Below are 25,678 nucleotides of genomic sequence, written 5' to 3'. Positions count from 1 at the left end.
TATGTATCACCACATCTCAATTGCTTCGATTGTCTTCCTTTCCGGTTTTCCCACAGTCCATGTTTCACTGTCATAGCAAAGGACTTGCAAGAACAGTTGAACAGAATGGACGGTTCTTGAAAAGAGATTATAAGATGAACATCAAAAAAGCAAAACGAGGATATCGGGATGAAATCTAATGAAATCAGGTGATGTTTAGGGAATTATATAAGGAAACGTGACACTAAATGTTATAGATGAGTTTTGCCATTTGGTAAGCAACATAACTGATGATGGCCGAAGTAGTGAGGATAAGAAATGAACACTGGCAACGGAGAGCAAAGCGTTTCTTAAGAGGAGAGATTTGTTAAAATCGATTATAGATTTAACTGTCAGGATGTCCTTTCTGAAAGTATTTGTATGGAGTGTAGCCATGTATGAAACATGGACGATAAACAAGACAAGAAGAGATTAGAAGCTTTAGTAATGTGATGCTACAGAAGAATGCTGACGATTATATGGGAAGATCATGGAACTTAAGAGGAGGTACTGAATAAAATTGGGGAGAAGAGAAATTTGTGGTATAACCTGACTAGAAGAAGGGATCGGTTAGTAGGACACGTTCTGAGGCTTCAAGGGATCACCATTTTAGTACTGGAAGGAAGCGTGGAGGGTACAAATCGTAGAGGGAGACGAAAGAGATGAATACAGTATGCAGATTCAGAAGGATGTACGCTGCGGTGTTACTCGGAGATGAAGAGGCTTGCACAGGATAGAGTAGCATGGACAGCTGCACCAAACCAGTCTTTGGAGTGAAGGTTACCTCATCAACAAAAACGATACTATCCGATGCTGAGGAATCGATTTCGCAAGTGATCTGCGGCGCATGATTGCCCTCAATTACATGCCTTATCCAGTCTTAAGCCTTCCAAAGCTCTTTGAAATTATTACTCTTATACTGTCTCCCCCATCTATTTCCTGTTGACTCCTGTACGCTGAGTCAGTTCTTCTGACAATCATTTCATTTTCGATTTCTTTACATTTTTCATGTAGCCATTCGCCTTAGTTTCCCTAGTCTTCTTGTTTATTTCATTCCTAAGTGACTTGAATTTCTGTATACCTGTTTCATCAAGTATTTCTTCTGTTGCCCATGGTTCCTTCACCGTTACCTTCTTTGTGTCTATGTTTTCTCTCCAATATGTGTGACTGCCCTTTTTAGAGATGTGCGTTCCCCTTCATTTAAACTCCCTGCTGAGCTTCTTCTTATCGCAGTATCTGTAGCCTCAGAGAACTTCAAGTGTATCTCGGCATTCCTTGTCCGCCTACTTAGCTGGGTGGTAACGTACTTGCTTCCCGTGCAGAGGGCCCGGCTTCGATTCCCAACTAGGTTGGAGATCTTCTCCGTTCGTGGACTGGCTGTTGTGTTGTCCTCATCATTATTTCATTCTCATCACCGACGCGCAAGTCGACCAATGTGGCGTCGACTGAATAAGACTTGCAGTTGGCGGCCGAACTTCCCTTGATTGGGCTTCTAGGTCAATGATGTAATACGCTCATTTCATTTTTTCTTCATTCTTTAGTACTTCTGTATCCCACTCCTTTGCGCTTTCATTCTTCCTGGCTAGTCTCTTTAACTTCAGCCTACTCTTCATCAATATTAAATTGTGATGTGAGTCTATACCTGCTCCTGGGTACGCCTTACAATCCAGTACCAAATTTCGGATCTCTTTGGACCATGATGTAATCTAGCTGATATCTCTCCGTACGTTTCATCCTTTGCCAGGTGCACCTCCTCCTCTTATGATTCTTTAACAGTGTAATCGCTGTTACTGACTGAAATTTATTTCAGATCTCAGTTAGTGTTTCTCCTCTTTCATTCCTAGTGCACTTTCTCCCGCAACGATTTGTTCTACTCCTTCACCTACAACCGGGTTCAAACCTCCCATAACTACCATAACTACCAGATTTTCATGTTCCCTTACGTACTGAATTACCCGTTCTGTACCCTCATATACTTTTTCTACATCTTTATCTTCTGCTTGCGACGTCGGGACATGCCTACTTCAGCTCTCGTTGTCGGTGATGGTTACTGTTGATTCTGATGAGAAAGACCCTGTCACTATACTGTTCACAGTAACACTCTCTGTGCCTTCCTTCCTATTCATAACCAATCCTATTTCCGTCACACCATTTTCTGCTCCTGTTATTATTACCCTATACTCATCTGACCAATGCTTAGATTAATGATAATTTGATTAATCACAATCATTTTTCTAGCAAAGCCACAAAAAGAACAGTGTCAGAGACATATATGTGCAATTAGTTTGTCTCCTTAGCTGTCTGCTCTTTCTACCATATTAAGTGTAAAGCCCCTAACTATAGTTTGTTCGTTTCCTTTTCAACTGTGTTGTATTCAACAAATAAATCTGACATCAAAGATGAATAATTTGGCAGGAACCGAACCCTTCTCTGCAGAAAATAGTTGCTGTTATTGAGGAGGCTTGCTTACACGCAGCAACAATACAGCCTTGTCACAGGGCAAAAAAGAGTAACATTAGATGAAGCTTGTGTGTATCATCAGATTAAAGTTGACTTGCAATGATCTTTCTTTAACTCTGGTCTGTCCAGAGTCCAGCGAACGATAGCTACAATCACTTGCAAAATGTCCAGTTTTGCTCTTCTTGGCAGCGACTGCAGGCGCAGTGCTGTCTTGAAGTACTGTTAATACTATGAGATTCTGTTGATGCTGTTCCGTAGATGGTGTAGCTCATAGTGCCTGAGATGGGCTGTATGTTCCCTTATTTCCACGTTTTGCGGACGGATGTCTGCTTGAAGACTATTTGAATTACGTATTTTTATTTTCAGTTTAATGGCCTTCGGTTCGTGGCAATGCAGCCATACCAGTAGTGGAAAAACGACACGACAGGGTGTTTGAGGCGACTTTCGTGCCAGAAATGACTCTACTAGTGTAAGGACAATACAACACCCAGTCGCTGAGCGTAGATAATCTCCGAAGCGACCAGGTATCTATTCCGGGCACCTTTGGTTGGTAATTAACGCACTAACCCCGCAGCTACTGAGGCGGACATTTGAGTGACGTATGGCGGAAGCATGAAAATAGACCACGTACTGCCTTGAGGCTAGCTTAAACTCAGCTGGGGCGCTCAGTGGAGGCTGACCTCGCCGTATGGTGCCCTCTTTGCACATGGCCACAACCCGCATCTTCTGGAGGACATGGCTACCGCAAACACTTAAAGCTACTCTAACTGTACTTCAGTTAGAGGCAGCCTTCCCGTCTAGTACTCACCCAGCTTCCTCTTCCTACCACGTCTCCTTTCTCCCAGAGGAGTCACCTCGGGCATCGTTCCTAGCTTCACTTCGCGGAGAACGACGTTCACAGTTGCTGGTACTGCCTTACCAGTTCTGACTTGACAACTTCCTAAAAAAGTCGAGTTTTATGCAGTTCTTTTCGTTTTAACTACTGAAGTTAATTAAATACACTACTGACCATTAAAATTGCTATACCAAGAAGAAATGCAGACGATAAACGGGTATTCATTGAGCAAATATTTTATACAAGAACTGACATGTGATTACATTACAAGTTGGGTGCATCGATCCTGAGAAATCAGTACCCAGAACAATCACCTCTGGCCATAGTTATTATTACAGCCTTGATACGCCTGGGCATTGAGTCAAACACAGCTTGGATGGTGTGTACAAGTACAGCTGCCCATGCAGCTTCAACACGATACCATAGTTCATCAAGAGTAGTGACTGGCGTATTGTGACGAGCCAGTTGCTCGGCCACCATTGACCAGACGTTTTCAATTGGTGAGAGATCTCGACAATGTGCTGGCCAAGGTGGCCAGGGCAGCACTCGAACATTTTCTGTATTCAGAAAGGCCCGTACAGGACCTGCAACATGCGGTCGTGCATTATCCTGCTGAAATGTAGGGATTCGCAGGGATCGAATGAAGGGAAGAGCCACGGGTCGTAACACATCTGAAATGTAACGCCCACTGTTCAAAGTGCCGTCAATGCGAACAAGAGGTGACCGGGACCTGTAACCAATGGCACCCCATACCATCAAGCCGGGTGATACGCCAGTATGGCGATGACGAATACACGCTTCTAATGTGCGTTCATCATGATGCGAAAATCATGATGCTGTAAACAGAGCCTGGATTCATCCAAAAAAGGACGTTTTGCCATTGGTGCACCCAGGTTCGTCGTTGAGTACACTATCTGTGATGCAGCGTCAAGGGTAACCGCAGTCATGGTCTCCGAGCTGATAGTCCATGCTGCCTGAAACGTCGTCGAACTGGTCGTGCAGATAGTTGTTGTCTTGCAAATGTCTCCATCTGTTGACTCAGGGATCGAGACATGGCTGCACGATCCGTTACAGCCATGCGGATAAGATGCCTGTCATCTCGACTGCTAGTGATACGAGGCCGTTGGGATCCAGCACGGCGTTCCGTATTACCCTCCTGAACCCACCGATTCCACATTCTGCTAACAATCATTTGATCTCGACCAACGCGAGCAGCAATGTCGCGATACGATAAACTGCAATCGTGATAGGCTACAATCCGACCTTTATCAAAGTCGTAAACGTGATGGTACGCATTTTTCCTCCTTACACGAGCCATCACAACCACTTATCACCAGACAACGCCGGTCAACTGCTGTTTGTGTATGAGAAATCGGTTGGAAACTTTCCTCATGACAGCACGTTGTAGGTGTGGCCACCAGCGCCATCCTAGTGTGAATGTTCTGAAAAGCTAATCATATGCATATCACAGCATCCTCTTCCTGTCGGTTCCAGAAGAAAAGAAGCATAATTCGACCCATCCCTAAGATCGAAAACCCGCAACTGCCTAGTGATTACCGACCAATTAGCATACTGCCTGCTGTTTCCAAAGCATTTGAATATATTGTTCATGACCAAATCACTGAACACTTGCATGAATTCAGCCTATATGACAAATTTCAATCCGGTTTCCGTAAACATCACAGCACAAACACTGCTCTAATTAAAGTAACTGATGACCTGAAATATGCCATCGACAATCGAAAGGCAACAATATTGACGCTACTGGACTTCAGCAAAGCTTTTGACACTAACTTTGACATATTGCTCAGAAAAACGCAACAGCTTAATTTCTCTGATAGTGCAATGAGATGGTTTGAAAGCTACTTAAAAGACAGACAGCAATGTGTTGTCTGCGTAAATGAAAAATCTTCCTGCAAACATGTTTCCTCGGGAGTGCCACAAGGATCAGTCTTAGGACCACTTTTTTTTCTTTATATGTCAACGATATTTCGTCGGTTCTGTCCTCCTGTAAATATCATTTCTATGCCGACGACCTCCAGCTCTACCTAAGCGTCAGACCTGAAGACGTACTGAAGACTGCAATCGCTCAGATGAATGATGATCTGTCTTCAGTAGTGACATGGGCGAAAAACCTGGGGCTTAAACTAAATGCAAAAAAGACGCAAGTAATCTTAATAGCCCATCAGAAATTAGTAAGTTCAGATTTCCGCGAACGGCTACCTCCTATTTTGCTCGACGGTACTCCAATATCATATCAGAAAGCAGTGAAGAACTTGGGTGTAACTTTGGATGAGCATCTCAACTGGGCGGAGAATACAGTCGCAGTGTGCCGAAAGACGTCTGCTTGTCTCTATGCTCTCAAAAAGTTTCGGAACATATTTTCACAGGACTTGAAACGCCAGCTCGTGCAAGCACTCGTTCTACCGAACCTCCACTATTGTGATGTGATTCAACAAGACATGAGTAGTGAAAACAGAAGACGGCTAGAGCTAACCATGAATGCCTGTGTGCGTTACACCTGCAACATTCGCCGATATGAGCTAGGGTGGCTGCGGGCGGACAAATTGCTCTATAACTACTTCACCGACTCCTCGTCTCGCAAGCACCCCAGTACCTTGCTTCAGAGATTAAAAACCTGTCATGCCATCATAATCGAAACACGAGGTCACTCTTATTTGGTATCCTAACTGTACCCACTCACAAAACAAAAACTTTTGCAAACTCCTTCTCAGTTGCCGCTGTTCGCCTCTGGAACAAACTGCCCCTTACCTTGCGCAAAATTCAATCTCCTGCTGCTTTTAAGAAGAAGTTGAAGCATTTCCTACTATCATCCTCATAAAGTTCTCCACAAAATTAATGTACAAGGCCAATCCTCTCATCTGTCAAATAGCAAAGCTAGCGTCTCCTATCTTGCTCCTGAGATGCCTTCCTCTTCATCTATCTCTATTAGCCACGCAATCTTCTTTTCCTTTATATTTCCTTAATTATGTTTCATCATGTCTCTCTATTCTTCTCTTCCCTTCACCATGAGTCTCCCTCATACTCCCTGCTGCCAGCACTCCTATCTAAAATCTGTCTCTTCAATAATGTCTAATTATAACAGTACTTATGATCTACGAATATAAACTCTATATGTATGTATTTTTCCAGGTGTACCTTTCTAATTGTTTATTTCACTTTTTGTACTAGATGTAGTTAAACACGCCTACTAAAACATATGAGTGTAAAATAAGTAGAATGCCTGGTTAGATGTAAGAGAGGGCCTGATGGCCCTAATCTTGCCAGGTTAAATAAATAAATAAATAAATAAAAAAGATTACAATAAAATACCTCGCTGCACGTCTCTGTTGATAGTACTGATACACTAGAGATACTTAAAGGGAGACATGTACCCGCTGAGTTCCTTTTCGCATGACAGAAGACTATAAGGAGCGGCGAAGGACCATCTGCGCGGATTTGCTTGCCCAATACTAGGCTGATTGTGACAATCTTTTGTCGAACATCGTCACATGCGATGAAACATGGGTTTATCACTTCGATCCGGAATTAAAACAACAGACCATGGACTGCCGCCACACCATGTCTCCTCAGAAGAAAAAGTTGAAGGCCGCACCCTCAGTATGTAACGTCATGGCGACGGTCTTCTGGGACTATGAACGGGGTTATTCTGTTTGATGTCCTGGCTCGTGGTGTATTGTGCTATTGTCAGGAAATTGAAAAAGATGACTTCAGATTGTTCGTCGCAACAAAAGTGAGAACTAAATTCCCCTTCTCTATGACAATGCAGGGCCTCACACAACTCTGCGAACCCGAGAGGATCCCAGAATACACAATATATCTATGTTGCATTGGGTCGTCCTTCCTCATACATCCTACAGCCCAGTGTTTGACCCAATAAAGGATGCACTCTTCGGGAAGCAGTATGTGGATGATGGGGAGGTTACAGATGTAGCAAGACGTTGACTCCGACATCGTACAGTACATTGGTGGCATACGGGTATGAAGGACCTATCAGAAAGGTGGAGGAAGGCAGTTGCACTGAAGGGAGATTATGGGTTTTAGCCAAAAGCGTGAGTGTATTGAAGACTGAATAAATCCAACATGCTTCCAGAGAATAAATTTGTTGCATTACTTATTGGACGCCCCCATACATCTCAGACTGAACATAGATGCATTTTGTTGCAAGAATACTTTCACAAATTTTGCGGAGTGGTTTCTTACACCAAAACAAGAAAAAAGATCTGGTAAAAATGCTCTTAAGGTATGCGGTTTAGAGCCTATGTTTAATGGATATTTTTTAATGTTTTTCGGTCCCCAAAATTTATAAAAGTACTTTTGAAACGCCTTGTATGATATGACATTATTATGGACCTTGCTGCGCAAGGAAACATACAGCTTCAGTAGACCGGTGAAGCGTTGTCGCGCAAGCAGCTTCCGAAACTAATTCGTTTTACTGTGAATTATGTATTTTCGGGCAAATTTACTTACTGGATAAATCATCCGTGAAGTTAAAACTTTCAACCCAACGGGATTCGAACCAGAGATATTTCTCGCGGCCAGCTGCATGCATCCCAAGGGACCGGCCCATTTACGACCTATCCATGCAGCATGGACGCCCGCAGAAATTTATCCAAGACGAGACGAGATTCGAAACTAATTTGTTTTAACTCCTTGCCGTAGTGCTTGGTCGACGAAACCAGTGTCCAAGTATTGGAGATGATGCGTGCATAACGGTCCAGTGTGATGTGTGGTACAATGGCAATATGAGCCGATATCTAACTACACATTTATTTATTTCACGAGATACTGCTATTGCAGACATCAGTACTATTTTAATTCTTGTTCATCTGTCTAAGAAATACTTCAAAATCTACATTTTTACTCACAAACAATTCTTTAATAGAAATTATAGTCTCAATGGGCGTCTTCGAGTCTGACTTCTTCAGATACAATGCAACATCATGACGCTGAACGTAGTTATTGTCATCATAAAATGAAATTACCAAAAGAAATGATCCCCTTGAACGGATTTTGAAAAGGAAAATATCTACAACTCTAAAAATTTGTAATCCTACAAGGCATGGTAGTTCCAAAAGCTCTGTAGTAGATGTAAAGCAGCTTTCCTCTCCGTATATTCGCAAGTCGCTTCGTTCCGTACTTTCTGTTTCAAGCAATCTTTGCACTTTCTTTCTTGGCGTCGAATCGATATCTTTCGAGAAATTGGCCCAATATTGCGTTTGGAGTCGTTGTAGTCGAAGAAGTGTGTCACCTGGTGATGGTTTTCCACTCTTTTTGTAGTCTGGCACTTGGACATTTTTCCAGCGTTACTTCTGTTATATTTATCGGTAATCAGCGTATGTTTCCTTTGTCTGACCGTGTATCGATTTTGAATAGTTTACGTACTGAACAGGGCCACATCCAACACAGAAAAAGAAACTTTGGCCAGACTTTCGCACTCATGAGTGTGACTCGTGATACACTCCTGGAAATGGTAAAAAGAACACATTGACACCGGTGTGTCAGACCCACCATACTTGCTCCGGACACTGCGAGAGGGCTGTACAAGCAATGATCACACGCACGGCACAGCGGACACACCAGGAACCGCGGTGTTGGCCGTCGAATGGCGCTAGCTGCGCAGCATTTGTGCACCGCCGCCGTCAGTGTCAGCCAGTCTGCCGTGGCATACGGAGCTCCATCGCAGTCTTTAACACTGGTAGCATGCTGCGACAGCGTGGACGTGAACCGTATGTGCAGTTGACGGACTTTGAGCGAGCGCGTATAGTGGGCATGCGGGAGGCCGGGTGGACGTACCGCCGAATTGCTCAACACGTGGGGCGTGAGGTCTCCACAGTACATCGATGTTGTCGCCAGTGGTCGGCGGAAGGTGCACGTGCCCGTCGACCTGGGACCGGACCGCAGCGACGCACGGATGCACGCCAAGACCGTAGGATCCTACGCAGTGCCGTAGGGGACCGCACCGCCACTTCCCAGCAAATTAGGGACACTGTTGCTCCTGGGGTATCGGCGAGGACCATTCGCAACCGTCTCCATGAAGCTGGGCTACGGTCCCGCACACCGTTAGGCCGTCTTCCGCTCACGCCCCAACATCGTGCAGCCCGCCTCCAGTGGTGTCGCGACAGGCGTGAATGGAGGGACGAATGGAGACGTGTCGTCTTCAGCGATGAGAGTCGCTTCTGCCTTGGTGCCAATGATGGTCGTATGCGTGTTTGGCGCCGTGCAGGTGAGCGCCACAATCAGGACTGCATACGACCGAGGCACACAGGGCCAACACCCGGCATCATAGTGTGGGGAGTGATTTCCTACACTGGCCGTACACCACTGGTGATCGTCGAGTGGACACTAAATAGTGCACGGTACATCCAAACCGTCATCGAACCCATCGTTCTACCATTCCTAGACCGGCAAGGGAACTTGCTGTTCCAACAGGACAATGCATGTACGCATGTATCCCGTGCCACCCAACGTGCTCTAGAAGGTGTAAGTCAACTACCCTGGCCAGCAAGATCTCCGGATCTGTCCCCCATTGAGCATGTTTGGGACTGGATGAAGCGTCGTCTCACGCGGTCTGCACGTCCAGCACGAACGCTGGTCCAACTGAGGCGCCAGGTGGAAATGGCATGGCAAGCCGTTCCACAGGGCTACATCCAGCATCTCTACGATCGTCTCCATGGGAGAATAGCAGCCTGCATTGCTGCGAAAGGTGGATATACACTGTACTAGTGCCGACATTGTACATGCTCTGTTGCCTGTGTCTATGTGCCTGTGGTTCTGTCAGTGTGATCATGTGATGTATCTGACCCCAGGAATGTGTCAATAAAGTTTCCCCTTCCTGGGACAATGAATTCACGGTGTTCTTATTTCAATTTCCAGGAGTGTACATACTCCGCAATCCACCATAGTGTGCGTACCACAACTAGCATTTTCTCTCCCTCTTCCACTCCCAAACAGAGCGAGGGAAAAATGACTGCCTATATGCCTCTGTACGAGCCCTAATCTCTCTTATCTTATCTTCGTGGTCTTTCCACGAAATATAACTTGGCGGCAGTAAAATTGTACTGCAGTCAGCCTCAAATGCTGGTTCTCTAAATTTCCTCAGTAGCGATTCACGAAAGGCTACGCCTCCTTTCCTCTAGAGACTTCCACCCGAGTTCCTGAAGCATTTCCGTAACATTCGCGTGATGATCAAACCTACCAGTAACAAATATAGCAGCCCGCCTCTGAATTGCTTCTATGTCCTCCCTCAATCAGACCTGATAGGGATCCCAAACGCTCGAACAGTACTCAAGAATATGTCGTATTAGTGTTTTATAAGCAGTCTCCTTTGCAGATGAACCACATCTTACCAAAATTCTACCAGTGAACCGAAGACGACTACCCGCCTTCCCCACAACTGCCATTACATGCTTGTCCCACTTCATATCGCTCTGCAATGTTACGCTCAAATATTTAATCGACGTGACTGTGTCAAGTGCTACACTACTAATGGAGTATTCAAATATTACGGGATTCTTTTTCCTATTTATCTGCATTAATTTACATTTATCTATATTTAGAGTTACCTGCCATTCTTTACACCAATCACAAATCCTGTCCAAGTCATCTTGTATCCTCCTACAGTCATTCAATGACGACACCTTCCCGTACACCACAGCATCATCAGCAAACAACCGCACATTCCTATCCACCCTATGTAAAAGATCATTTATTTAGATGGAAAACAACAGTGGACCTACCACACTTCCCTGGGGTACTCCAGATGATACCCTCACCTCCGATGAACACTCACCGTCGAGGACAACGTCCTGGGTTCTATTACTTAAGAAGTCTTCGAGCCACTCACATATTTGGGAACCAATCCCATATGCTCGTACCTTAGTTAGGAGTCTGCAGTGGGGCACCGAGTCAAACGCTTTTGATACCCATCATCCATGGTTCCCAAGATATCATGTGAAAAAAAGGGCGAGTTGCGTTTCGCAGGAGCGATGCTCTCTAAAGCCGTGCTGATGCATGGACAGCAACTTCACTGTCTCAAGGAAATTCATTATATTCGAACTCAGAATATGTTCGAGAATCCTGCAACAAACCGATGGTAAGGATATTGGTCTGTAATTTTGAGGATCCGTCCTTCTACCCCTCTTATATACAGCCGTCACCTACCCTTTTTTCCAGTCGCTCGGGACTTTACGCTGGGCAAGAGATTCGCGATTAATGCAACCTAAGTAAGGAGCCAATGCAGTAGAGTACTCTCTGTAAAACCGAATTGGAACAAGTTTTGCTGGTGCAGGATTTTCTGCACAAACTGTCCTCTCTATTAGGTTTCATAAATGGTCGACGTGATTCATTCGCCCGAAAAGTCCAGAATGTTCAAACCAATCACGAACAACTGTGAAATGGCGTACTGTCACCCACTAAAAAATTCCATCGTTGTTTGGGAATATGAAGTCCACAAAGGGCTACATATGGTCAATGATCGTTTCAGTTTGACCAGAGGACCCGGTCCATTACACGTTATCAGAGCCTTATCACAGCCGACACCGTTATGGAGCCACCACTAGCCTGCTCAGTGCTTCGTTGACAACTTGCGTACATCGCTTTTTGGGGTCTGCGCCACACTCCAAACCTACCATAAGATCTTACCAAATGAAACCAGGCCACGGTTTTTCAGTCGTCTATAGTCCAGCCGACATGGCCACGAGCTCAGGACATCCACATCTACATCTACATCCATATTCCGCAAGCCACCAGACGGTGAGTGGCGGAGGGTGCCTTGAGTACCACTATCGGTTCTCCCTTCTGTTCCAGTCTCGTATTCTTCGTGGAAAGAAGGATTGTCGGTATGCCTCTGTGTGGGCTCTAATCTCTCTAATTTTATCCTCATGGTCTCTTCGCGAGATATAAGTAGGAGGGAGCAATATACTGCTTGACTCCTCAGTGAAGGAATGTTCCCGAAATTTCAACAAAAGCCCGTACCGAACTACTGAGCGTCTCTCCTGCAGAGTCCTCCACTGGAGTTTATCTATCATCTCCGTAACGCTTTCGCAATTACTAAATGATCCTGTAACGAACCGCGCTGCTCTCCGTTGGATCTTCTCTACTTTGGTACGGATCCCACACTGCTGAGCAGTATTCAAGCAGTGGGTGAACAAGCGTGTTGTAACCTACTTCCTTTGTTTTCAGATTGCATTTCCTTAGGATTCTTCCAATGAATCTCAGTGTGGCATCTGCTTTACCGACGATCAACTTTATATGATCATTCCGTTTTAAGTCACTCCCAATGCGTACTCCCAGATAATTTATGGAATTAACTGCTTCCAGTTGCTGACCTGCTATATTGTAGCTAAATGGATCTTTCTTTCTGTGTATTCGCAGCACATTACACTTGTCTACATTGAGATTCAATTGCCACTCCCTGCACCATGCGTCAATTTGCCCCAGATCCTCCTGCATCTCAGTACAATTCTCCATTGTTACAACCTCTCGATGTACCACAGCATCATCCATAAAAAGCCTCACTGAACTTCCGATGTCATCCACAAGGTCATTTATGTATATTGTGAATAGCAACGGTCCTACGACACTCCCCTGCGGCACACTTGAAATCACTTCTCTCCATTGAGAATGATATGCTGCGTTCTGCTATCAAGGAACTCTTCAATCCAATCACACAATTGGTCTGATATTCCGTATGCTCTTACTTTGTTCATTAAATGATTCAAATGGCTCTGAGCACTATGGGACTTAACATCTGAGGCCATCAGTCCCCTAGAACGTAGAACTACTTAAACCTAACTAACCTAACGACATCACACACATCCATGCCCGAGGCAGGATTCGAACCCGCGACCGTAGCGGTCACGCGGTGCCAGACTGAAGTGCCTAGAACCGCACGGCCACACCGGCCGGCCGTTCATTAAATGACTGTGGGGAACTGTATCGAACGCCTTGCGGAAGTCAAGAAACACGGCATCTACCTGGGAACCCGTGTCTATGGCCCTCTGAGTCTCGTGGACGAATAGCGTGAGCTGGGTTTCACACGATCGTCTTTTTGAAACCCATGCTGATTCCTACAGTTTCTAGTCTCCATAAAAGTCATTATACTCGAACATAATACGTGTTCCAAAATTCTACAACTGATCGACGTTAGATATATAGGTCTATAGTTCTGCACATCTGTTCGACTTCCCCTCTTGAAAACGGGGATGACGCGCGACCTTTTCCAATCCTTTGGAACGCTGCGCTCTTTTAGAGACCTACGGTACACCGCTGCAAGAAGGGGGCCAAGTTCCTTCGCGTACTCTGTGTAAAATCGAACTGGTCTCCCATCGGGTCCAGCGGCCTTTCCTCTTTTGAGCGATTTTAATTGTTTCTCTATCCCTCTGTCATCTATTTCAATATCTACCATTTTGTCATCTGTGCGACAATCTAGAGAAGGAACTACAGTGCAGTCTTCCTCTGTGAAACAGTTTGGAAAAAGACATTTAGTATTTCGGCCTTTAGTCTGTCATCCTCTGTTTCAGTACCATTTTGGTCACAGAGTGTCTGGACATTTTGTTTTGATCCACCTACCGCTTTGACATAAGACCAAACTTTCTTAGGATTTTCTGCCAAGTCAGTACATAGTAGAGGCGCTGCAGACGATGCAGTGCTGTTACCAAAGGTACTCGCGTCTGTAGTCTGTTGCCATAGTCAATATTGTCACCTCGGTGTATAAATGATTTGCTAAAATTGAAACCGTGTCGTGTCCCAGTAACTAATCTGAACAGAAAGTATAGAATATTTATTGTGTTTCAAATGCCTATTTGTTATCCACTTGGTATTTTTATGTAGCTTACTTTGATACCCAAAAGATAAGATGATTTCTGTGTTAGGCTGAAAGTGGAAGTTAAAAATCAAATATGTAGAAAAGTAAGAACGATAGATAAAATCACGCTGAATATCGAAAAAGTAAGGGACAGAATATGTCAAATTAATATTCCTCGAAGTGGAAAGAGAGTGAATAATCACTGAAAATAGCTTACTGACTTTCTGCCGTGCACAAAAAATTGTTTCCAGAATGAGATTTTCACTCTGCAGCGGAGTGTGCGCTGATATGAAACTTCCTGGCAGATTAAAACTGTGTGCCCGATGAGACTCGAACTCGGGACCTTTGCCTTTCGCGGGCAAGTGCTCTACCAACTTTTTTTTTAAGTCTCATTTTGTTCGTATTCGTTCGTTGTATCTGCTCGGTGCGGACGTCGCAAGACACCCGTTTCAGTTCGTAGTTGATCCATTATCTCAGTTGTTTTATTACAGAGGGCAACTAACCCACTGACCGAACACGCTGAGTTACCGTGCCGGCACCAACTGAGCTACCGAAGCACGACTCACGACCGGTACTCACAACTGTACTTCTGCCAGTACCTCGTCTCCTACCTTCCAAACTTTACAGAAGCTCTCCTGCGAACCTTGCAGAACTAGCACTCCTGAAAGAAAGGATATTGCGGAGACATGGCTTAGCCACAGCCTGGGGGATGTTTCCAGAATGAGATTTTCACTCTGCAGCGGAGTGTGCGCTGATAAAAAATCTCATCCTGGAAACATCCCCCAGGCTGTGGCTAAGCCATGTCTCCGCAATATCCTTTCTGTCAGGAGTGCTAGTTCTGCAAGGTTCGCAGGAGAGCTTCTGTAAAGTTTGGAAGGTAGGAGACGAGGTACTGGCAGAAGTAAAGTTGTGAGTACCGGTCGTGAGTCGTAATTCGGTAGCTCAGTTGGTAGAGCACTTGCCCGCGAAAGGCAAAGGTCCCGAGTTCGAGTCTCGGTCGGGCACACAGTTTTAATCTGCCAGGAAGTTTCAAAAAATTGTTTCATTACAAAACTTCTCTCACGTTAATGGTTGTATTGCATTACTTTCCAGCTTACTGGTTTTAATGTTGGCCAGCATTATGAAAGTTGAAATGAACGTGTCTCAATGCTAGATTTTTTTCAGTAATGAGATAAAGAGTAGCCTAAGGCTCTAGGCGTGTTTGCCGAGGTCGTCACACCGGTTCCCTGGAGGCCACGCCAGTAGGTGTCTAGCTGCCCGCCTGTCAGCATTCGCGTGCTGCGAGCCCGGACCACGCGACTGTGCGGCTTCCTTAAGGCGACTTCGCTGCCCTCAGCTGCATTCGTGAGTTTTTCGTGTATTTTTCGGAAATCGGTGAGTGAAACAGCTGCAAACACTTGTAGCAATTTTACGGTGCAATGAACTTTCGACTAGGGTGCGCAGACGTCGACAGGATCCGAAAACCGCTCACGGATACGAGATGTTTTGTAGCTAACAGTAACAAGAGTCAACACTCAATAAGCATCGACATTATTATAAAAATTATAGCAATTAAAAAGAAGAATGATAAGGTTCATGAAGGTGCTTTGTTCACAACTATCGTTTTCAGGTCAGTATAGTCACATTTCCAAGTTTGTTGTTGTTGTTGTTGTGGTCTTCAGTCCTGAGACTGGTTAGATGCAGCTCTCCACGCGACTCTATCCTGTGCAAGCTGCTTCATCTCCCAGTACTTACTGCAACCTACATCCTTCTGAATCTGCTTAGTGTATTCATCTCTTGGTCTCCCCCTACGATTTTTATCCTCCAAGCTGTCCTCCAATACTAAATTAGCGATCCCCTGATGCCTCAGAATATGCCCTACCAACCGGTCCCTTCTTCTTGTCATGTTGTGCCACAAACTCCTCTTCTCCCCAATTCTATTCAATACCTCCTCATTAGTTATATAATCTACCCATCTAATCTTAAGCATTCTTCTGTAGCATCACATTTCGAAAGATTCTTTTCTGTTCTTGTCCAAACTATTTATCGTCCATGTTTCACTTCCATACATGGCTACACTCCATACAAATACTTTCAGAAACGACTTCCTGACACTTAAATCAATACTCGATGTTAACAAATTTCTCTTCTTCAGAAACGCTTTCCTTGCCATTGCCAGTCTACATTTTATATCCTTTCTACTTCGACCATCATCAGTTATTTTCCTCCCCAAATAGCAAAACTCCTTTACTACTTTAAGTGTCTCGTTTCCTAATCTAATTCCTTCATCATCACCAGACTTAATTAGACTACATTCCATTATCCTCGTTTTGCTTTTGTTGATGGTCATCTTATATCTTCCTTTCAAGACACTATCCATTCCGTTCAACTGCTCTTCCAAGTCCTTTGCTGTCTCTGACAGAATTACTAAGTTTTTATTTCTTCTCCATGGATTTTAATACCTACTCCAAATTTTTGTTTTGTTTCCTTTACTGCTTGCTCAATATACAGAGTGAATAACATCGGGGAGAGGCTACAACCCTGTCTCACTCCCTTCCCAACCGCTGCTTCCCTTTCATGCCCCTCGACTCTTATAACTGCCATCTGGTTTCTGTACAAATTGTAAATAGCCTTTCGCTCCCTGTATTTTACCCCTGCTACTTTTAGAATTTGAAAGAGAATATTCCAGTCAACATTGTCAAAAGCTTTCTCTAAGTCCACAAATGCTAGAAACGTAGGTTTGCCTTTCCTTAATCTTTCTTCTAAGATAAGTCGTAGGGTCAGTATTGCCTCACGTGTTCCAACATTTCTACGGAATCCAAACTGATCTTCCCCGAGGTTGGCTTCTACCAGTTTTTCCATTCGTATGTAAAGAATTCGCGTTAGTATTTTGCAGCTGATAGTCCGGTAATTTTCACATCTGTCAACAACTGCTTTCTTTGGGATTGGAATTATTATATTCTTCTTGAAGTCTAAGGGTATTTCACCTGTCTCATACATCTTGCTCACCAGATGGTAGAGTTTTGACAGGAATGGCTCTCCCAAGGCTGTCAGTGTTCTAATGGAATGTTGTCTACTCCCGGTGCCCTGTTTCGACTCAGGTCTTTCAGTGCTCTGTCATCTTTCAAGAATACCAATCACTGTGTAAAATTTTTGAAGTGGTACAAATTCACAATTACAGTGTTGGCATTCAACAAAAAACAATGACAATTGGTCACAATGTTTAAATTTCCATAATGTAAATGGATTGTTACGGAGCCCCAGTATTTCTGAAATTATCGTCGTTAAGAGTCGAATCACAACGGTGGACTGTGATAACTGAATTCAGTACACCGAGAAATGCTTGTCAGAATGTACAAAGCATGACTGCTTAATGAGTTAGGCCTAGAAAACAGTGGGAGATCAACTAATAATGAATGGTAAGCTACTGTGAACGGAGATAACATGGCTAAAAGTTAACTAATGTCTAGGGAAAGTACTGTTCGTACAAGTCAAATATCATCCAAAAAATAATACACCAATATGGAACCATAACGTTGAGTATGGAAGAGATCTCAAAAATAGCTCCCTGGATAACATCCTGTAGGATATACTGTAAGGTCCGGTATACACCAGCTGCACAAAGCAAGTGAAGTAAAACTTAAAAATCCCGTGGAATGTGCGTAATTGTCTCCTGTTGCTTAACAGTCCAATGTGGTGTAATCGGCCCTTAGAGGGTGGCACTACACCGGCAGACGGAAATTTAGCCGGTGTGGCCAGGCGGTTCTAGGCGCTACAGTCTGGAACCGCCCGACCGCTACGGTCGCAAGTTCGAATTCTGCCTCTGGCACGGATGTGTGTGATTTCCTCAGGTTAGTTAGGCTTAAGTAGTTCTACGTTCTGGGACTGATGACCTTAGAAATTAAGTCCCATAGTGCCCATAGTGAAATTTAAAATGGTTCAAATGGCTCTGAGCACTATGGGACTTAACATCTGAGGTCATCAGTCCCCTAGACTTAGAACTACTTAAACCTAACTAACCTAACGACATCACACACATCCATGCCCGAAGCAGGATTAGAACCTGCGACCGTAGCAGCAGCGCGGTTCCGGACTGAAGCTCTTAGAACCGCTCGTCCACAGCGGCCGGCGCAGACGAAGTCCACGGTAGCTAAGAGAACAACAAATTAAAGACGCGACGAGCTGCAAGGAGGAAATCACAACTAGAAAACAACCAAAGACTGGGAACCACTTGACATAACTTTAAAAAAGTACATCGTTTATTATAGGCTTAAATTGGAAAACTAAATATAATCTACTTTACATCAGTACCTCAATAGTATAAATTATCAAAGGAGTGGTATTTAAGTATTATACAGTTGCTAAATTAACGTGAAAAGCATCGCCGGCCGCGGTGGTCTAGCGGTTCAGGCGCTCAGTCCGGAACCGCGCGACTACTACGGTCGCAGGGTCGAATCCTGCCTCGGGCATGGATGTGTGTGATGTCCTTAGGTTAGTTAGGTTTAAGTAGTTCTACGTTCTAGGGGACTTATGACCTCAGCAGTTGAGTCCCATAGGCCTCAGAGCCATTTGAACAATTTTTTTGATAAGCATCCTTGTAGGTAACGGCGGCAATTCAGGAAATAAAAATTCTATAGGGTATTGTAGTGTCTTGATTCTGCGTGATTATTCAAGACTGAAACTAGGGGCCCGTTTACTGCCTTCATGATATGTATTTCTTCCAAAGCATTTAAAAAGTTTCCTTTGGTTTCCATAAATATAACATGCAAATTCTTTTCAATACGGGAAATAGAGTGACCCGCTTCTTTTAGGCAAACTGAGATAGCTAATCTGGGACCGTCGAGGTTTAGTTGTTCTTCAAATCGTATATTAAAATTGCGCCCAATCTGACATATATATTTCTGAGGACACTCATTTCAGGCAATTTCATAAACCTCAGAGCCCTTATATTTACTGTATTCCGCTTTTTCACTATGCCTTTATCAACTACCAACGTTCCTTGGAATAAAGAATGCTGGACGGATATTTTCCTTGTTAATTGTCACAATTTTTTTGAGAATTGAAATGGTATTGAATGTTGAGTGTTGTTATCGCTACTGAGAGTGTTTCTAGGCTGTGGTTGCCATCCCCAGAAAATTGTTTGTTTTGTATCTGGTTCTGGTTCAAATGGCTCTGAGCACTATGGGACTAAACGTCTGACGTCATCAGCCCCCTATAACTTAGAGCTACTTAAACCTAACTAACCTAAGGACATCACACAAATCAATGCCCGAGGCAGGATTCGAACCTTCGACCGTAGGGATCTCACGGCTCCAAACTATAGCGCCTAGAACCGCTCGGCCACACTGGCCGGCCTTTTGTATCTGCCATGAGACGAATCTGTAGGCATCTAGTTAGACGTCTACCCGCATTCGTGTTTTCTCGAGCTAGCAAACCACCATATCTGCTTACGGATACTGCTAGAAAATGTCTAAATCCTAAAATTCGAGCATGCTGACGGCAGCATTACTACGCAACATTCAGGATACTGCATTCGAACTGTGTAGATTTTCAAAATACCTTTCGATATCCTAACCATGAAATAGCTAATGCTTTACGTTAGCAGAGACAACTTGTCAGCGCAACAAATGAAAACTGGTCCTGTGCCTGTACCGCTATCACGTCGACAGCGGTGTTCGATACATTCAAACTGACTTTGTTCACTGGTCTATGTACACTGACGTGCCGTAAGTCATGGGACATCGATATCCACATACACTGATGGTGTTAGTATCACGTACACGACGTATAAAAGTGCGGTGCATTGGAGCACCTGAGACTTTGAACGTGAAATAATAGTTGGAGCTAAGTGCAAGGGTCATTCTGTTTCGGAAATTGTTAGGAAATTCAACGTTCCGAGATCCACATTGTCAACCGTGAGCTGAGAATACCAAATTTTAGGCATTACCTCTCACCACGGACAACGCAGTAACCGACTGCCAAGGTGAGCAAGATGTATGAATCAGGCGAAATACCCTCAGACTTCAAGAAGAATATAATAATTCCAATCCCAAAGAAAACAGGTGTTGACAGATGTGAAAATTACCGAACAATCAGTTTAATAAGCCACAGCTGCAAAATACTAACACGAATTCTTTACAGACGAATGGAAAAACTAGTAGAAGCCGACCTCGGGGAAGATCAGAAATGTTGGAACACGTGAGGCAATACTGACCTTACGACTTATCTTAGAAGAAAGATTAAGGAAAGGCGAACCTACGTTTCTAGCATTTGTAGACTTAGAGAAAGCTTTTGACAATGTTGACTGGAATACTCTCTTTCAAATTCTGAAGGTGGCAGGGGTAAAATACAGGGAGCGAAACGCTATTTACAGTTTGTACAGAAACCAGATGGCAGTTATAAGAGTCGAGGGACATGAAAGGGAAGCAGTGGTTGGGAAGGGAGTAAGACAGGGTTGTAGCCTCTCCCCGATGTTATTCAATCTGTATATTGAGCAAGCAGTAAAGGAAACAAAAGAAAAATTCGGGGTAGGTATTAAAATCCATGGAGAAGAAATAAAAGCTTTGAGGTTCGCCGATGACATTGTAATTCTGTCAGAGACAACAAAGGACTTGGAAGAGCAGTTGAACGGAATGGATGGTGTCTTGAAGGGAGGATATAAGATGAACATCAATAAAAACAAAACGAGAATAATGGAATGTAGTCCAATTAAGTCAGGTGGTGTTCAGGGTATTAGATTAGGAAATGAGACACTTAAAGTAGTAAAGGAGTTTTGCTATTCGGGGAGCAAAATAACTGATGATGTTCGAAGTAGAGAGGATATAAAATGTAGACTGGCAATGGCAAGGAAAGCGTTTCTGAAGAAGAGAAATTTGTTAACATCGAGTATAGATTTAAGTGTCAGGAAGTCATTTCTGAAAGTATTTGTATGGAGTGTAGCCATGTATGGAAGTGAAACATGGACGGTAAATAGCTTGGACAAGAAAAGAATAGAAGCTTTCGAAATGTGGTGCTACAGAAGAATGCTGAAAATTAGATGGGTAGATCACATAACTAATGAGGAAGTATTGAATAGGATTGGGGAGAAGAGAAGTTTGTGGCAAAACTTGACCAGAAGAAGGGATCGGTTGGTAGGACATGTTCTGAGGCATCAAGGGGTCACCAATTTAGTATTGGAGGGCAGCGTGGAGGGTAAAAATCGTAGGGGGAGACCAAGAGATGAATACACTAATCAGATTCAGAAGGATGTAGGTTGCAGTAGGTACTGGGAGATGAAGAAGCTTGCACAGGATAGAGTAGCATGGAGAGCTGCATCAAACCAGTCTCAGGACTGAAGACCACAACAACAACAACAACTTCTCACCACGGGCAACTCAGTAACCGACTGCCAAGGCGGCCATTATTTAACGACCGAGGGCAGTGTCATTTGCATGGAGTTGTCAGCAAGCAACGCTGCGTGAAATAACCGCAGAAATCGATGTGGGACGTACGGCCAACGTATCCGTTAGGTGAGTGCGGCGAAATTTAATGTTAATTGTCTATGGCAGCAGACGCTATGGCAGCAGGCGCTAGTGACTTTGATATCAGCACCACATCACTTGCAGCATCTCTCCTGAGCTCGAGACCATATCGTTTGGACCATAGACGAATGGAAAACCGTGGCCTGGTCGGGTGAGTCCAGATTTCAGTTGGTAAGAGCAAATGGTAGTGCTCGAAGATGAAGCGCAGTCCACGAATCCATGCACCCAAGTTGTCAACAACGCTCTGTGCAAGTTGGCGTTGGCTGTATAATTCTGTGGGCTGTTTTTACATGGAACAGACTGGGTCCTCTGGACCAACTGAACCGATCATTGTCGGGCGAATGATCTGGCCAACCAGATTGCTTGTCAGAAATCCCGTCGAACGTTTATAGGACCTAGTTGAGAGGTCAGATGGTAGACACAATCCTGCATCGGCAACGCGTCCGCAGTTATGGATGACTCTAGAGGAGGCATAGCTCAATACTACTGCAGGGTCGAAAAGTTTTAGACATGGCTGCTTGGTTCAGTGACCGTTTCTAAATTAAAATTGAAACAAATGAGCCCTAGTTCACTATTATTTTTAGTCTTATTGGCCAGGTTTCAACACTTGTAAGAGTGCCTTCATCAGAATAAAAACAATTAAAATGGCCTACAACGTAACTACAGATTTATAGGCAAAGTCAAAGGTTGCTCTTTAATTATCGCCTACAATTCTGAATATATTTCCAAAACCTTAGATTTTCTTAGCGAAAATAATATTTCGGAACTGCGTGAGGATCCGACTCCAGCATTACAAAAAGAAGTCATGTCAACCATCATTAACGCAAAATTTCTAATCAAACATTTTCAGAAGAAAATGCTCATTAACTTGAACCCTCCGCCCCCAAAACTTTGGTCTCATATTAAAATCCACAAACCTAACTATCCGATCCGCCCAATATCTAATAGTATGAATAACGTGTAACATACCATGATTTGGCCAAATTTCTACATGAAATTCCGAAAAAAAAATCATTCGTTTTCGAGAACAATTATTCCGTCTCCAATCGCCACGCCTTAGTCCAAAAAATAAAAGATTTGGAATGCAGTTCAGACACCATGCTGTTTTCATTAGACATCAAAAATCTTTATACTATTGTCCCTATTCAGGAAACACAACCGTAGAAAAAAATTTACGTCATTTCAAAAAAGAACTTTTAGACGAACAAATCACTGACTTCATGAATCTCATCACGGTCGTAGTCAAGTACAACTATTTTGAATTTAATGAACATCTGTACCAGTAATCTGACGGTCTCGCTATAGGAAATCCCTTAGCTGGTATCCTTGCTGATATTTTCATCAACTCTCTAGAATAAAAGGTTTTTAACTGTTTTTCAGCTACATCACTAGGCATTCTCTCCTATTTCAGATACGTTGATGATATTTTAATCATCTTCCAGTGATCTTCATGAGAAAATATCTTTCACCATCGAACTTGAGAAAGAGGACCGCCAATTAAACTTTCTTGACTTGACGCTTACAATATAAGATAATAAAATCTCATTCAATATTTTTCGTAAAGAAACATATACTGATCAGATCGTACCTGCGTCCTCCATTCATCCACAGTCTCATAAAAACGCCTTCTTTCATTATGCTACTCACCGAGCTACTTCCATTCCACTTTCGAAAGAAAAGTTCAACGACGAAATAAATTTACTCAAAGCGATAGCAGTTAATAACGAGTATAAAGCTAGCATAGTAGATGACATCCTTAAAAAGAAAACTACTAAAACAGTTACTACATTCGGCACCTCCATCACTGAGTCCAACCCAAAAAAAATATTTCTCTATTCCTTTCGTGGGGCCCGTCTCCTATCAGATCCAACGCTTTCTTCGTAATAAATACTACTTCAACGTTGTATTTTCTTCCAATAACAATTTGAAAAACATCTTCATTCGTGATTTAAAATCGATTCGTTTCCCTTTAGAAAGTCCTGGCGTCTATAAGATTGCCTGCGATATCTGCTCTTCTTACTTCATAGGGCAAACAGGATGTGTCTTTACAACCATATATAAAGAACACCTTTTAAGAAAAAATGGCAGTAGCCCGCATAATTCTTTTTTTTGCCGACCATCTAATAGCCTGAAGCTATTTCCGATATCAACATTTTGCATACAGAGAAGAAAGGACGTAAATTAGACATTCTGGAAGAATTAGAGATTTTTAAACATCTTTCTCGAAGTGATAATCTCATTCTCAATTAACAGCTGCAATTGCATAATAAAAACTTATTCAACGGTATAAAGCCGTTACTTGACGTTTAATTTCGTGTCTCCTTGTGCAGTTTACCGAAATGTTTTTTTTTTCATCTAAGTTAACTCATAATGTTTCATTTATTAAATAGTTTATTGGCTGTATTTCGTGTTATATCGCTTTCTACCAGCTGTGTTATTCAGTCCTTCCTGTATTTTCTATAAGGACATTTTTATGCTTCAAACTGTACTGCTAAGCTCTGATGCAGACAAAATGGTACTTTATCTGTCAGTGTTAAATAAAATGTTACTTTTTACATTATATACTGAACAATATTCTTATAATTTTCGTCTGTCTAAATTTGAATGTCAAGTAGCCAAACTGTATCTGTGGCTACCAGATGGCACTCTCGATGCAATGTCAGTTCACTTGCTCGCACTTGTTAAACCGGGTGCCTCAGTCCGTTGCAACCTGTGGCTGTACAGGTACGAGCAGCCCATAGTGGCTCGCCTTCACGCATTCCTGTTTATATATTTTGTGACTAAAGCCGTTCTGGCCTATTAATTATTTTATATGTGACATGTAAGTTGTGGTGTCACCGCCAGACACCACACTTAGCTAGGTGGTAGCCTTTAAATTGGCCGCATTTCGTTAGTATACGTCGGACCCGCGTGTCGCCACTATCAGTCATTGCAGACCGAGCGCCGCCACACAGCAGTAGAGATGGGGGATCCGCTCTTGAACTGATTCATAGAGTTGAATCTTTCAAAGGAGTGAACAATCAGTGATTCAGAAAAAAAGAACGGTAGCTCCAAATATTTCCCACGGCAGAGAGAGAGAGAGAGAGAGAGAGAGAGAGAGACGGAGCATATCAGCAGCGCCTCTGCTGGTCACAGCACAGTGCACGCCACACAACACAGCCAGCGTCGGCCTCTGCCCTGCTTCCACCTTGGCTGCCTGCATTGTGCAGTGCCCCATTGGATTTTGTGTTTCACATATGCCGTGCCGTCTCTGTGCGTCGTCTGCCGCCTGCAGTGTCTGGCGCAGCTTAACTTCGCATCGCACTCTGTCGGCGATTGTTTCAGTCGCACGTCCTGCCCTCTGGGCAGTTGATGCGAGCAACAGGACAGAGAGCCACCTAGCGGATAACACAGGAACTACTTGCAACAACCTGCTCGCAAGGGAACGGACGACTTGTCTCAGAGCGGGTGAGTGGTGGCCGTTCACCGCTCCCCCCACCCACAAAACTCGCCCACTCAACGCTCACCCCACCGTTCTCGACTCTAGCCGGAGCATTGAGCAAAGCAACTCAGGTGTCACTCTGGTCTCTGCAGTCTTAGCTCACGCAGTAATACAGCTCGCGGCTCGACCTGCTCGACTCAGTGCTTCTGCATCGGAGTTCGTCTCTACTGGATATTGTTCTTCGTAGTAATACCGCTATGTATATTACATTATTATGTTATGTATATATCATTTGTTTTTATTTTATTTTTATTTGTTTAAACTGATCAGATTAGGTTCCTGATGACTCCTCTTACTATAGTATTTTTATTATGGACACTCGAATTTACGCTTTAATTATGAGCGAACCGATAAACGTATCGCAAAATGTGATACACCAATATTTTCCTTGTTTTATTCTCCGTAACGCTATATGCAGCACTTTCGTTTTACAGTCAAATTTATTTATTTTTTTCTGGTACGGATTTTGTGATTTTAGGCGTCTTCGGAAGGAAACGTTCACTTTAAAAATATAGGCTTGCGATGTATTTGTATGAGGTTAGTGAAATTTTAATACA

General features: G+C 43.5%; 1 protein-coding gene across 3 annotated transcripts in view; it reads left to right on the top strand.

The window, feature by feature from the left end:
• The window catches only part of LOC126191560 (retinol-binding protein pinta-like), a 282,679-nt gene that overhangs the window by 167,085 nt on the left and 89,916 nt on the right, over window positions 1–25,678 (top strand). The window contains exon 1 of one of the 3 annotated variants that reach the window (XM_049932473.1): window positions 15,390–15,515. The exons of 1 other annotated variant lie outside the window; for it this stretch is intronic. The gene's annotated coding sequence lies outside the window, so the exon portion shown is untranslated. Of the gene's footprint in view, window positions 1–15,389; window positions 15,516–25,678 lie in introns of those variants that run through there. One more of the 3 variants, XM_049932476.1, reaches the window with a different exon arrangement.

The sequence above is a fragment of the Schistocerca cancellata genome, chromosome 6, assembly GCF_023864275.1.
Source record: "Schistocerca cancellata isolate TAMUIC-IGC-003103 chromosome 6, iqSchCanc2.1, whole genome shotgun sequence".
Taxonomy (NCBI): domain Eukaryota; kingdom Metazoa; phylum Arthropoda; class Insecta; order Orthoptera; family Acrididae; genus Schistocerca; species Schistocerca cancellata.
This window is presented reverse-complemented; position numbering and strand designations above follow the sequence as displayed.